The following is a 15255-nucleotide window of genomic DNA, read 5'->3' on the forward strand; positions in this document are numbered from 1 at the left end:
GAGCTTGAAGGCAAAAAAGAAGAGCACTTGCGGTCGATCTGCGGCTTAAAACCTGTCTCCTGGGAAATGCACAAACGCCCAAGAGCAGCAACGGGACGGGACGACGACCAACCACCATTGAAAAGGAAAATGAGTTGATTGTACCCTCCTTCATCGACGGGCTAAGAAGCCGCAAACACAGCAGCTGAATGATTAAATCATCGGGCAGCTGCAAGCCAAGCGTCAAGAGGGAACGTTTTGGCAAAAAGAAGACGAGGAGGACCACCTGATGATGACGTTCAACGTCGAAACCTGGGTCGTGGCCAAATTAGTCTGGTGTGTATTCACCTCCTGCCATACATCAAAGCGGTGGCTTGCAGGGTACTAAAAATAAAAATCACCTCTTATTCTGGCCGCAAAACAGTTAATCTTTTTGTGAAAATATCGCTTTTACAGGGAAATTTCCAACGATATTTACGAAAAATTATACGTTAAAAATTATAAGGAGAAAGAACCTGTCATTCTCAAAGTATCGCAAAGGTGTTCTCACTAATTGTGGGATAAAATGATTGCATAGGTCTAGTATTATATTTTAATCCAACCTCTCTTCTTGTTTTCACGCCAGGATTCTGCTGTTTGGATGTACGTATATTGGCACTTTGCGGGGACGCACACTCCGGTGGATTTTAACCCACTAACGGAAGACAACTATGAATGGAATCAATTAGCAGCATAAATTAACGGAAAATACCTACTCCTTGTACTGCTGAGGAGATAATAGTGTTTCAGGCCGGCTTTAGAAAATTGATATGCAATGGAAATTTATGAAGGGCGTTTTCACGGAGCGCGGGCGTTTTATTTGAACGAGGCAATAAACTATTACAGCGGTATATAGCGGTAACGCGTTCAATGGGTTATCATCCATAGCCGAACCCTTCATCCATATTAAGAGCAGTCTTTCGACCAAAGGCAACTTTTTAATACGCTATAGTAATATAGCAAAATATTACACAGCGAAAGTTCCCTCCCATCTTGAATTAAAATAAGCAATATATTGCAATCCAATTTTTTTTATCAGAGTAAACAGTTTTTTCGTATGAAGGTACACATTCTGCCTTAATGCAGTCCAATATGTCAGGTCTTTTCTGCTGCTGCATCTACTCCAATGCTGTCCAAAATGCATGTTCTTATCTCCCTTATTCTAGTTTCACCCTTTGATGTATACATTCTTCAATATCCAATTGCTTCTTAATGTTGCGTCAACCCTGCCCTTGGATTACTCCCGACACCCTTCTCTCTGCATCTACAATCCCTACTATGTTTTAGTTTGTCATTCTTTCAGCCCAATTTATATCTCCGTTCTCAGCGCGCTTATCGCTTCTTCCCGGGGGCCAAGTTTCGGAACTAGACCGCAACTCCGCTCCATATGGAAGCTCTTAGTACTTGCATTTACCTATTGACTCAAATACTCCAATAAATCAGTCACATCTTTTGAATACTTATTTATATCGCTATTCTTTTCACTATGTTTTTACTAATATTTCCATTTTCGGTTTGAATTACATGTTCAATATTATAATTTTTTAACCTGCCTTCATACCCTCCTGCCTTCATGTTCAAGTGAATCTTTAGTTCTTAGCTAGCTCTTCTTAGCTATGATCATATCCAAAATCAATGGTGATAATAGAGCCCGAACCCTATCTTACTCCCAATCCTGATTCTCAATCTGATACCCATGTTTGTGCCACCTGAGTGATGTACAGGTTCCAAGTACGTTAACTATCTCGCCATTCAACTCCTATCTACTGCAATATGTCTGTTTACGTTGTCCACTTTATGCTCTTCCTTCTCGGAGACACTTGATTACCTGAGAGGCGAATCCATCCTCGCATTTAGCATTCATGGATGCATATAATTATCACTTCGTAGAAATTTGTTTATTTTGTAGATCTAATAAACTTTATGCATATTTGTTGACAAGCATTTTATAATGCCCAGTGTTGGTGAAATCGCGAGCAATTAAAACTTTAGGATACGCGAATCATGCGACCGGCGAATTTAAATCACGCCAAGTTAGTTAAAGTTTCCAGCCCTCACCGTTCGTGCTGGTGGGTAGTTTTTCCTCGATTACTTCATGGAATACGAATGTTTCATTTTCTAATGAATTCTGATGTGGTTTATAATTAGTGTTAATTCGATCAAATCCAGATTGAATTTCCTTATTGCCACACATATTAGTATGTGAATGCAAATTAAAGCGAATAAAATAACCTTAGGTATATCACCAGTGATTTGCATGCAAGCCGTACGATAGCACATGTATGCACCCTTGCTATTTTCAACGTATGGCCTGATGTTATACCACTGTTTTGTATGCCTATTATACTTAATGCACCGCATTTCATTATCCTAGATTGCTATTTTAAATTAAAAAGAAATTATGTGGCTTAACTGGTGACCTCACTATGATCGATTGTGTACAAAGTAAATAAGTACAGGCAAGAGCAACTAAAAACATGCTTTGAATGCTGTAATAACAGCAAAATAAATTGAGGCTGAGTCTTGCGGAAAATGTTTCACACTGAGGAAAACCCAACTGCAGGTAGAATAATTATTCATACAGCCAATCTCACAATATTTCCAATTATTTCATCACGCAGCACTCGCTCTTACAATTGAATCGAATGCTACTAGTCATCCGTTTTATGATCACGTTTAACCTTCTTTATTTTTCGTCGCAACAAAGTTTCCACATCAAATAAAGCGTTTTTCTCGGAGCCATCGTATTCTTAGTTCAGTAGTTGGCGCTTGTAGCTTACTTCATTGTTGATCTTAAAAGCAATGACCGGTCAATGTGTAGATTTTATGGCGTAAAAGTGACGTCTTGGCCTGGATTCGAGCCCGGATCTCTCTAATGTCCGGTCTTTTGCTTTAGATAATTAAGTTACCGGGGTAACCTCTTGTTCTATAAGTTTCCGAAAGAACTTCCAGGATGAATTACGGAAATCGAGCGTGCCGCGTTCGAATTCTTTTGAAGCGAATGATTTTTGCACAATTGAATCCTTGCATTGTGGCGCACATCAGCGGGCGACTCCGTTGAAGCAACTGCCAGGGTATTTCCCAATGCACTTTGAATTACTGTTAAGAAGTTAAATGTTCGTCTGTTAAGTACCTGCATTTATGCATTATGGAAAATTTTTGCATTATATTTCAATTCATTCGAACGCAATTACCGTCGAGGGAGCAAAGGATGCTTTAGTTGCTTACCTTATTATTTATTATATGTTTACCTACCTGTTTATCAGCCGTGAAGGTTATTATTTCTGCTTTGGTCTAAAGATCTGATAGACATTGGAACTTTTACGGACGTGTCTCGGTATATCAATGAAATAGTTTGAACAATTAATATTAATTTATTTTCTTAAGAATTGCCCAGCAAAGGTCTTGATGAAATGCTTCAAAGATTTGAAACGATTGTGAGCGAGGCACTTCTCATTTACCAACAATTTCTGGGAGTCACGTTTATTTATTTATTTTGTTTAGTTATTATATTTATTTATTTTGTTTCGTTATTCCGACAAAAACTTTTGTCCTATGGTGCGGGAAGAAATAGAAGAAAAACGCAGTACGATCAGCCATAACTACCATTGTATTTGCATCACAAATGAGTTTCATTTGAAAATTTTCATTTTTCCAGCTGATCAGTAATCAGCTCAAAATTTGATCTTCAGCCTAAATCAGCAATTCGGGGACTAATAATTTAATAAAATAATTAATTTACAAGCGTTACCTCCCCATGCCATTCCCTCTCTCGCTCATGACCTTGCCCTTCCATTCCCGCTGCATCATTTCCCTTTCCCGCCGAGAGCGTATGACACACACCTCATCTCACTTCACCAGGAGACAGTTTATTGCATTTTTCCTCGTTCTTTTTCATATACCTATAACCTGTTTTCTCCCTGATTAAACGCGTTAATTATATGTGGAACATTAGTCTGAATGAAGACGACGTGGACTAGAAACGCCGATGGGTAAATCGTTATTCGACCCCGAACAGAGTCATTAAACGAAGTAGACTGTGTACGCATGGCTAAAAGTAGCACACCAGAAGCCTGGCTGACCGATTACTTGGCCACAACGATGTACGTACGTCACGATCAGAAAATTAGGTAGATAACGATTTTAAGTGTGGCCTAGAAATCTCATTTAAATTATAGATGCCCGTCATGCCAGAGAAAAGCCATCGAATGTAGTTGGATGATTTTGCACCATTTATGCGCTATATCCCTCAGTACAGAACATGACATGGTTAAGAAAAAGCCGATAAGGTATATAGTTAAAAAAACTAGGGGGCAAATATATTGGCCTGGTAAACAATATTAAAAATTATGTAATTTCTGCTCGGTGAGAGGAGCTATTAGTCGTGGTTATCGGATAACATAAATTGTCCAAAAAATTAATAAAAACTGACAACTTATTCAATAAATTATCTCATTTAAGACTTAGATGACAGCTCTACTGATTATAGTACACGAAAAATGACACTTTAGACGAGCTTGCTGCGGACTATTTATTATTTTTTAAAGTTTCTCATCGTCTTTTAATGGGGCGAAAATGTGAGTATACAGTCCCTTATTCCACGTAACTCCTTAAACATACCGTTGGTACTCAGATACCTATGCCCTAGATTGGAGAAAATCAATATAAGCTGGAATCGAATGCACGACCTACGAGTTGGTAGGCGAGAACGTTACCCTGCCGACACCGGGTCCAGTAGAAATTCCCGGGTAAACATTCCCCTCAAACTGGGGTTCCCAATTCCTAACGAATTAGTCTACCCGCCCTTTATCAACCACTCCCAAAAATCGGATTTATCGTTACTATACGGATATGTTTTATCGTATGCTATACTTTGAAGAAGTCATAGATTGTATGTACAAATGTAATGAATACAAATCGTCGGCAAGATCTTCGATATCTCTTCATGCGATAATACAAGCAGCATTAAGAGAAATAGTGCGAGGAATATGCCAGGGGCATATCTACTGATGGTCAGAGTATTCTCGCGACGGAGAGGTGACACCACTACGTGATGACCAGCCTCATGCTGAGACCGACCTAGCGCTGGTTGTCACTCGTCAAAAACGGCTACGTAATTGTTGACAGTTTAGATTGAAATGTGCTGAGGGCAATTTTTCTTGAGCGATGAGTGGAACTACAAGGGTTCGTCGGCTGATACGGAGGGCGATGGCACGATCTCAGTGGGCTTCAGAGAGGCCGTCGTAATGACGGAAGGAACGAAACGCTCACACCGACTGCTCAGCCGGTGGGAGCGTTGCTCTGATTAACGTGGTTATTGGTGAAGGCAAGGGACTAACTCCGTAGGCAAGGGCATGGGTTGCAACGTTTTGAAGGGGCCCCGATGAGGTTGCAAGGACCGCTATAGAAGTGACTTGATGAGAAGTGGAGATGTAAATCGAATTGACGTCTGACGTCATACAGCTCACTCTGCCCGAAAATAGGGGCCGATCGGAGCTTTGGACCGGGAGTCTGGGCACAGAGGATGGCCCGTGCCATTGATTTCCCATGGAATGGCAGCGGTCTCAGATCTCTACGGTGAAAGAATAAGTGTTGGGTTAGTAGACAGGTTCCCTTTAAGGACTGGAGATTACAGTGACCGGAGGGACCTAGCCCTGTAGACTTAATTACAGAGTACCACATTTAATAAATTCACCTAGACATGCCTGCTCTCTTGAGAGACTCAAGACCGCTGATTGTACTACTACTGCGGTTGGGCATTTCCCTTTCTTCTTGAGATTCACACTCCTAAATATTCAATAAGTAAAGTGATAAAATTAAGGTAACAACGAATATTTTGTATGTTTTTCACTGTTAGAAGCATATTATTAAACATTGTTTTCTAAGAATACTTAGCTCTCTACTAAGGTATGTAATATATCCGGTTGAACGCCGGTTAAATGTAAACGTTGGAAAAACAGAACTCATGAAATCTATTTTTTGAAAGTCGGTGGAAGTTAGGTCATTAAAATGAATAAATGTCGTCACATTTGCGATGAAAATTATTTTTTTTCTTCGACTTATCCATCAAATTTGGATGAAAATTTTTAAAGGTTTTGGCCAACTTAAAGTGATTCGTATAAAATAGTATTATTAATGCAAGCCGTTAGAAGAAAGTAATTTCCTAATGTTTTTTTTTTATATTCTTAATCTAATAAACGTTACATATTGAAGAAAACTGAAACTTTTTCGCTGAACGACGAAAACTACGTTGTTTGAGGCAACTGGATTTTCTGGTGGATAACCCACGCGTTACCTACGCAAAAAATAAATAAAAATAACAAAATTAAGGATGCCTGATGTACCAGAGAAAATCTCTTTTTCTTGAATATCAATTTTTTTAATTAATCACCTGCTCATATAAAATATGGTGTAGTTTCTACTCACGTAAAAGGTAAACATACTTGGCTTTTCACAATTTAATATTTAGCAACCTACGAATTCATCTTCCGGTGAACTACAAAAAATTATTTTCCCCATCTAGTAAATATGTAGCGCAAAGAGTGGGTGATATATGGGCTGGTGATCGGTGGATGGGGGTCAAGGGTGGGGGGAATCGGATGCGTAGGCAGCTGTGTAATGGTTGACCGACGCGTTGGGGGTGGGAGAATATCCCCGTGGAGCTCAAGACTATTTGAACGAGAGATTGAATCGGAATAGGAAGGTCTAGGAGGGGCGTGGGGGGAAGCCTGCAAGAAGTCATGTATTATTTCCCAATATGAACCACAATCTTAATAATATCTAATGCATATTCGAGCGCACATAGACGTAGTACCGTCTCTCTAAATTTCAGCAAAATATCCTCGTATGCACAAAAACATCAACATGCTAGCAGACTCATTAGTGATTTCATTGCTAAAATGCTCATTAAGAGAGGATGCAGTCTCCCTGTGTCCACTTGCTGAAGTGAAAGGGGCGGTCTAGCAAAAACCGGTTCTACCCACTTGCTAACTGCCGCTCACCCACGACCCTTTGTAGTAACTGCGTTGACTAACTGCTAACCGTAGTCAAGTAAGTAAAGATGTTATGTAATATATATATATATATATATATATATATATATATATATATACATTATTTTTATATATATTTAATGCACATCTACTTGATGTGCATTAAATATCTTGGTTTCCAATGCAACAGTTTCAGAGTGTAATAGTCATTCGCCTTGCCTGGGATTTTTACACTCTGAAACTGTTGCATTGAATTGCACATTAGCGGATGACTCCGATAAAAGTTACTGTTGCATCTCCCGCAGTTTCTTTGGAAATATAAGTTTCCATTGGACGTAGTCAATCTCAGATTTGCAGAAGACGCAGTAATTAATGAAGACAAGGTTGCTAACAGATTGCAGACTACTCTCTAGTGATTGAAACCAAATATTAGAGTGGGAGTAGGAATACAGACTAGAAATAAACACAAGGAAGTGTGCATCACTGAAGTTTTGGGATAAGAGAAAAGAGTAATAAGGCATACATTATAAAATAGATAGGATCGAATGAAACAACTCAGAATAGGCCAAATTACCTTCCCATAAACACAGGAAAATAATATGCGGGTCAACCTTTATAAAGGTAGGTTTTATTTGACAAGATGTTGGGAAATGAGATGAATAGGTAATATTACGTTTGAAATATGCGGGAAGTATTTGGGGTCCATGGTAGAAATGTTAATTATAGGATTGGAAAAGGTTCAAAGGAAATCCGCTACATGTGTTAAAAATCACAACTGCCTCCCTCTCTCTTATTTTGCCGCAGTGGTCGAATCTACCAAAATAATTTGGGGTCCTATTTATCACCTCACTGTTGAAGAAAACTCTAGGTGCCCTACACCTTACTAAAAGTCTAGTCTTGCCTGCTCTATTCGTGGATCAGGAGGAACCAAACATAATTTCTTTAACACACTTGTCACGCTCACAATCTTCTCGGAGCAATTTTAAATAAATCTAGTGGATTTTATCGTCAATCAATTCAATAAGTGTGTCTGATAATGTGTCACTTGGTGTGAATGTTTATGCTGTAGTTTGTGTAAAGCTTTGGTAAATCTCGCAAAAAGTGGACATTTGTATCTCTAAATTTATAAAGCATGATAAAAACACTCCAATTAGGGTTAAAAAAACTAATTCTTTTAAAATACATTAATTTTTCACGTATTTAACTGTACCAAAGTTCGGCATTAAGAGTTCAATGGGATATTTTTCATTCTCCAAAGTAGCGGCTGGTTTTCGATGTCCACGTGCAAGGATGAAAAGAAATGTGATTATTAGAACGGTTTACGCACTATGACTCACCTTTGAATGCTTATTTTAGCAACGATAACGAAATACTTGGCGTATAATCTAGAAAATACTTGGATGTTACCCTTGCTGTAGACCTTTTACGGGAACTCATTTGCCAATGGGAAATACAAGCACGAGACGGCAGAAAATTTGGATTTGCCAAGGGTGACGTGTAAATACGACGAAAAGAAAGAGTGATTTTATCTTTCACCTCTGAGGCCTCAATTAGACTATGCGCTCAGTCTATGCGATCCTCACGATGTCTGCTTGATTGCGAAATAGATCGTGTGCGGCTAAGAGGAACTAGATTCGTTAAACGCCGTCATGGTAAACTTAACAGCGTAAATAATCCGTGCCCTTATTGTGCGTAATGAGAAGATCTAGGTATGGAATCACCCACGGAACGAAGGTCAAATTAGAGATAAACTCTCTGACGTAAATTAGTCACGAGTCTCATTCATAATGGCATTTAAAATATATTTGTAAATCCGTCCTAGTGCGCTGAGAAATATCATGAAAATAAGATTAGAGGGATAAAATATTGAATGTACACGTTTCATATATTTTTCATGCGAGCTACAAGAGATCAGAACAATTGCAAACGAAGATGATAAAGAGAATATATCGTAATAAGCAGCTTAGTTTGTGGCCATTATTTCATCTAAATCTTATTTTATTGTAAACCATGCTAGCAACTTGTCTTGCATGAGCGGAGTGATATTTAAACCTAGCTACGCATGGACAGCTTTGAATGGTATAACTACCTCGTTCATCGCTCTATTTAAGTAGTATATAATTTGTATTTGATTCACCCCCTGCCACACGCCATAGCACTGGATCCCAAGGTTCGACTGTAGATAAGGATGCGTAGCCTCAAACTATTTCAATCCCCATCCTATTATCAGCAACTTTATTTACTGACTATACTATATACTGCAATTTTGTTTACTGACGCCCTCTCCTGAACGCTTCCTGCCTTGCGAAAACTTGCCAGGAGTCTATGATAATTTTGAAGGAGGTGAAGGTAAAATTAAATAAGAATTATTAATAAACATCTCAATTAACATTTTTCGTTTTCATTGGGATTCGTGTAATTCTCAATCAGCGTTGAATGATCTCCTACGGCCTTAGCAATGTTTAAAAACAATGGAATAAACTCCACTGACCGCAATAGGTATGACGCTGATGGTAAATAATATTAGGCGCATTTTTTCACGAAGTCACGGTTTTCGACTCAAGGAAGGTAGGTTACCCCAAGTGACCGTAGACCATAATATTGCTAAGAGGTTCCTGGTGCAATTCATCCCATGCTAGAGACCCGACTTGCCCGATTTGTTCCGGCACTGAAAGTTTCCACAAAGTTTTTCAAAAAGTGGGTTTTCCTTGCACCAGAAGCCATGTAAAGGCAAACCATTCTCGCCCAAGCGCGTTAATCACCCATAAAAACATTTCGAAAGCGATGTTAAATTAATTGGGTTGGCTGGGACCTAGCAATTCGTAAATAAAAAGCAAGGGAAGTACCGATAATCAGGCAGAACTAGATTGAGAAGTGGTCTTGAGTTAAGGCAATGCCCTTGAAAAAAACTGAAAACTTGCAAACAACATGAATGGTGCAGGGAAACGTTTTTGACCACTAAAGGGATTTGCAGGAAGGTTTGTTTGAGTGAGTGCCTGTGGGAATTGGCATTGGCCTGTGGAATTAAATTTTCGGAACGACTGCCAATCGACAGGGCTATTATTACAATTGATAATATTTGATGGGACTTGTTAGCTTGCTGTTCACTGCCAGCGACTGGCTCAGCTTCCGTGCGGGGATATGCCAGGGGTGCGTCGAGCTTTGAAGTTGCATAAGGTTGCTCGTGTCGCCAGCTGAGGTCATTTGCGCCATTAGGGATGGATGGGAAAGGAAGAAGGATGGAGAGAAACCCGGCGTCGGCATTAGCCCACTCTAGTAACGGAAAGCACCAAGGGGTCCTCAGTTAAACGTCCCATCCGGAGAAAGGACGGCGTACTCACTCAAAGTTCTCACCCAGAGGGCACTCAGCCCGGGTTCGATTCTTAGGCCCTCTAGGTGGGAAGCCAGCACGCTAGCCTTCGTAACATCTCGATCCCCATTTGAATCTTTACTCGTCATTAAATTAATGGAAGTATTATTTTATACTTAAATGTTGTCTTCCCCATAGTCAAATTTTCCACTCCAGTTGATGGTCACTGTGTTGACCGAAATATAGAGTTTCTCTTAAATATTCAATATTAGCTATATGTTTGACACCTTATATATAAATTACGACACTTTAAAACAACCTTAAAATGTGATTAATTGTAGTTATTTCTTTAAGCAAAGTATTATACAATAATATCCCCGAAGAAGATCTTCCGTTGTATGTTATAGATGATAAGTCGAAAAGAGGAGGTATCAATTCCTATGTAATAGGCCCTTTTAAAGACCGATTCTAACGATATAGATTGAATCTATGATTAAAGGTAAATTAACGATCAGAGGTAGGTTTTAGAACGTCTGCAACAACTAATATTCTCCTCATCACACGACATTCCTTTTGCTTGCCCCATACTACATTCATCCTAAGTTATTCGTTATTTCTACCTGCCTTCATACCGTCAAAAAATCCTATTGCATTTCTTTCTCTCCCCCTCCTTCCTAGCTTAGTCTCCATTCTATCAATGCCTCAAGCTTCCCACTACCTTTCAGTATTTCCTCCACCCTTTTTTCTGCCTTTTTCTGATTTTCCCCGGCAACATCCTCTCTTCGCCCACCCTATTTAAAACCTCGGTGTTTGTTTTCCCCTCTGTCCAACTTATGATCTCCATTTTTCATACCAAGAATCCGAGTTTTCGAATCCATAGAGCACTAAACTTCACATTTAAATTCCTGGCTAATGTTTTCTTTGCACTTCCACTCAGTATATTTGTCATCAGTTCTATTCATTTTGTGAATATTTCTTTCATCCACTCATCTTTTCCTGATGCCTCTACGACTTAGTCCATTTTCCTCTAAAACATTGCCAAATATTCGAACTGACTACGTTAAACCACAATGATAAGATAAATGAAGTGATGTATTTTCAAGAGTTTAAGTTAAATTGGGTTTTAAATAAAGATATTCGTCTGGGTGGGCGTGAATTGCGGTTGTATTGTTTCATTTGTGTCATCCTATCACCCACCGCAACACACCCTTGAGGGGTATGGCGTACATGTGGAACTGCTCCACCTGCTGAAGTTTATTCCACCCTATTTTACCCTTTAATTTGGTGTTATTACTTCTTGAAAATAATTTCATTGCTATGGTTTTATTATTTTGTATTGTACACGTATTGTATTACTATTGTGTATATTATTTTGTTTAATATCCACTCTCATAGCTCTCGCGTTTTTTCTGTTCGTAAATGAATTAATAATAACTGTAGTTTATTGGCTGACTGACTGATTGTTGCTCGATCAGCTGCAAATCAAACTGACTTAATCAACATTTCGCCCGCTTTTATGTAAATCTCAGACCATTTTAAAGGTACCCTTGACATTTGATTAGTATATACAATTTTAAACATACTCGTATTTTTTAAATTACCGGAGATTACGGGCTACCATTACAACAAAAGAGTATAGGGGAAATGAGATGAGAAAGTGAATGAATATTGTTACTCCTCGCTTGCAATATGTGACTAATATTTCCGATCTTCTTGAGGTAAGCTTAATAAAAGAATTAGATCTTGTACAGCGTGTGGCTGCGAGATTTGCTCAAAATTTAAGGAAAACAGCATTTTCACTAAAATATTAAAGGATTTATGGTGAGAACCACTCCAAAAGTGAATATTGGTTTATACATCTACATCTAAACAATACCTCGCAAGCCGGCTCAAGGGCGTGTGGTGGTAGGTGTTAGGTCACCACCCGTTAACTTGAATAAAACCTCATGCTAACATGGTAAGGAGGGGCCTGTAATATGTCTTTAAGATCCTCAGACCTGCCTCCAATTTACGCCGTAAATTTGATCTGTATTTAAGCGTACGGTCAACTAGTGGCTCCCGTCCCGTCCTAATTCTTCCAATAGTGTCGTGACACTGCTAGCTTGTTCATAATAACTTTTCACAAACCTAGCTGCTCTACGTTGGACTCGATCTAGTTCCAAAATTATGCCTACTTCATGAGGGTCCCATGCACCTATAGCACACTCAAGGTGGGGCCTAACTAACGTGAAATAACAAAGTTCCTTGGCCTTTTCATTACAATTGCCAAGTATTATTTTTATGGATCCTCACTTTTTATTAGCTATTCCACAAACTTCACGAATATGTTTTCCCCAAGTCGTATCCGCAGTTATCGTTACACCCAAGTATTTTACCGATAAGTTGGTTCCCTGTATAGTGAGTTTTTCTCTCCCACCCACATCGGCTATGGGATAAATAGCAAAAGTATAAAAGTCCTAGGCATTCTTTTTATTTACTTCCTTTCTATTGTGTAGCTTAGAGAATTACCAACATTAACTCTTCTAACGTTTTCGTTGGCATCGGTAGTTATTTTTCTTCTTTTTTCTTACGTAGTTAATATCTTGTCCAATGCAATGTAATTATTTTTTTAGATTGGAAATTTTTTCCTTTGTTTGCAGGATGTCTTTATTAACGGTGATATCCCTTCCTCCGCCATTGTTTTCATTGTCTATTAGTGTGGTTATAGCTTTAGTTTATTGTTCCTCTTGTTACTAATAGTTCCTCTCTTATGCTTAGACTTGTATGTCTAACTTATATACTGTAGTGAATGTATCTGTTGCTATCATGATCTGCATTATTTGAATTATGTGAAATATATGATTTAAATTAAAACTAACGAAAACTTACCTTTTGACGCTGCCTGCCTGGTGTTGAATCACCCCCTGCTTCTCTCCTCCTACGGATTACATGCAAAGTACCATGTAGACGTAGATGGGGGTTGAGGGTATTTAATGTTAAATAAGTCAGCGCTTGGGAGTATGGTAGTGTAGTTGCTCGCTAAGAGAATTACATAAATTATGGATAAAATCCCTCAGATTCGTCCAAAATTGTTACGCTAAGAAGACGAGTGTGGCAAGTCTGTTAGAGGAATTCGGCTAGAAGTCGCTTGAGATTCGAAGAAAACAAGCGAGACTGAGACTTTTAGAGAGATTCAGAGCAAACGGGTATAGCAATGACACGAAAGGAATTATTATGGCCCCGAACTCTTTAATTAGGTTTGACCACAAAAATAAGTTTCGGAAGATAGGCTTCAGAAAAGATACAAATACTCGTTCTTTCCCCGGACAATCAGGAATCATAATAGTAAGAAATCAAAGTCACCATAGAAATATTAAATAAATTCAATTTACAAGTCAGGAAATGATTAAACGTTGCGCAGACACGAAGTATATTCCTAGGTGTATGTGCACTTGCATGTCAGCACGAGGTTATGCATTTGCGTATTTGTGTTTATGTACTCGTCTATGAATTTGCATGTGTGTGAGTTAAAATAGATTTTACAAGAATGCTTGTATTTACGTCTATATGGGTGTAAATTGGCATGAATTCATTAGTTTTTCACATGTTTCATTGTTTTCCCGGTGATGACTTAACACCCCCGCCACACGCCCTTGCGGTGACTTGCGGGGTATGATGTAAAGTTGTGACAGGGCCCATTGAAAAATCTAACCCGATATACTACTGCTAATATTATAAAAGAAGTTTTTTTGCAACAATCAGTCTTTTATGTACGATGCTTGACTGCAGCTCTTCACTTCGTGAACATACAGGGTTCGTCCGGAAAATAAGTGTACTGACTCCTGGGCTGGGCGCGCCGCTCCAGGCGCGCCCAGCACCGCTCTGACGGGCTGCGATTGGAGGGGGGTATGTTGGCAAGCGACGCTGAAAAAGGCAGTCGGCTCTGAGCTGTGGTGTAGTGAGGAGCTCTGTTAACTCGAACCTCCACGCTCGACCCACGTCACGGAACGCGATGCCGAAGTTTTTGGAGCAGCGTTATTCCATCAAATTTGCGGTAAAGCTTGAGAAATCGTCTACCGAAACTGTCGGTATGATTAACCAGGCTTACGGGGAGTCAGCCATGTCCAGAAACATGATCTTTCGGTGGCACAAGATGTTCGTGGAGGGCAGAGAAGAGGTCGACGACGAGTCTTCGAGAGGTTCCCGATGATGCCTTCGCGGGAGCGTTCCAGGAATGGGAACGCCGCTGGAACAAGTGTATCGACTCACAAGGGTCCTATTTTGAGGAATATTAGCTTAAGATATGTAAAAGTGTAATAAATTTTTTTTCCTGAGCTCAGTACACTTATTTTCCGGACGAACCCTGTACCTGGTGTGGATGAATCTCAAGCCACACACCATGCCGGTTACTTGCAGGTCATCATGTAGAGGTAGACGTGAGAAAGGATACAATATAGGGCAAACAAGGGGAAGTTCTCGTAGAATGTTGATTGGCGTTGGAGGCCATCCAAAATCTACCTTAAATATGTATAATCCCTTTGATGAATGGAAGTGAATTGTGTTTTACCTATTCACAGCCAAAGAAAGATTCAGTATAGCACACGTACCTGTTTGTGTCCGTCGTCTATCCCATTGCGTTCTATATTAAAACTATATACTGCTTTCAGTACATTACATTTTGTTTCATTCTTCAAAAAATGTAATGTCATTAATCTGTCTTAATTTTCAACTTTAACCCATTAATTCGTTGTAATTTTACTGATTTTAGATTTATTTTCATCAATATTTATATTTTACTTAGAATATATGACGTCCGGCTGCTATTACCAACTATGGTAATCCAAAAAATGACACAACCTTAAGTTTTAGATGAAACAATTCCTCCTCTTGGGTACAAGATCTCTTACGGCCTAAGCACTGTTTCTGAAATTTCCAAACCAGCTAACAAATCCTCTG

Source organism: Hetaerina americana, unplaced genomic scaffold (genome assembly GCF_022747635.1).
Source record: "Hetaerina americana unplaced genomic scaffold, ioHetAmer1.1.p SCAF_4, whole genome shotgun sequence".
Classification (NCBI taxonomy): Eukaryota; Metazoa; Arthropoda; class Insecta; order Odonata; family Calopterygidae; genus Hetaerina; species Hetaerina americana.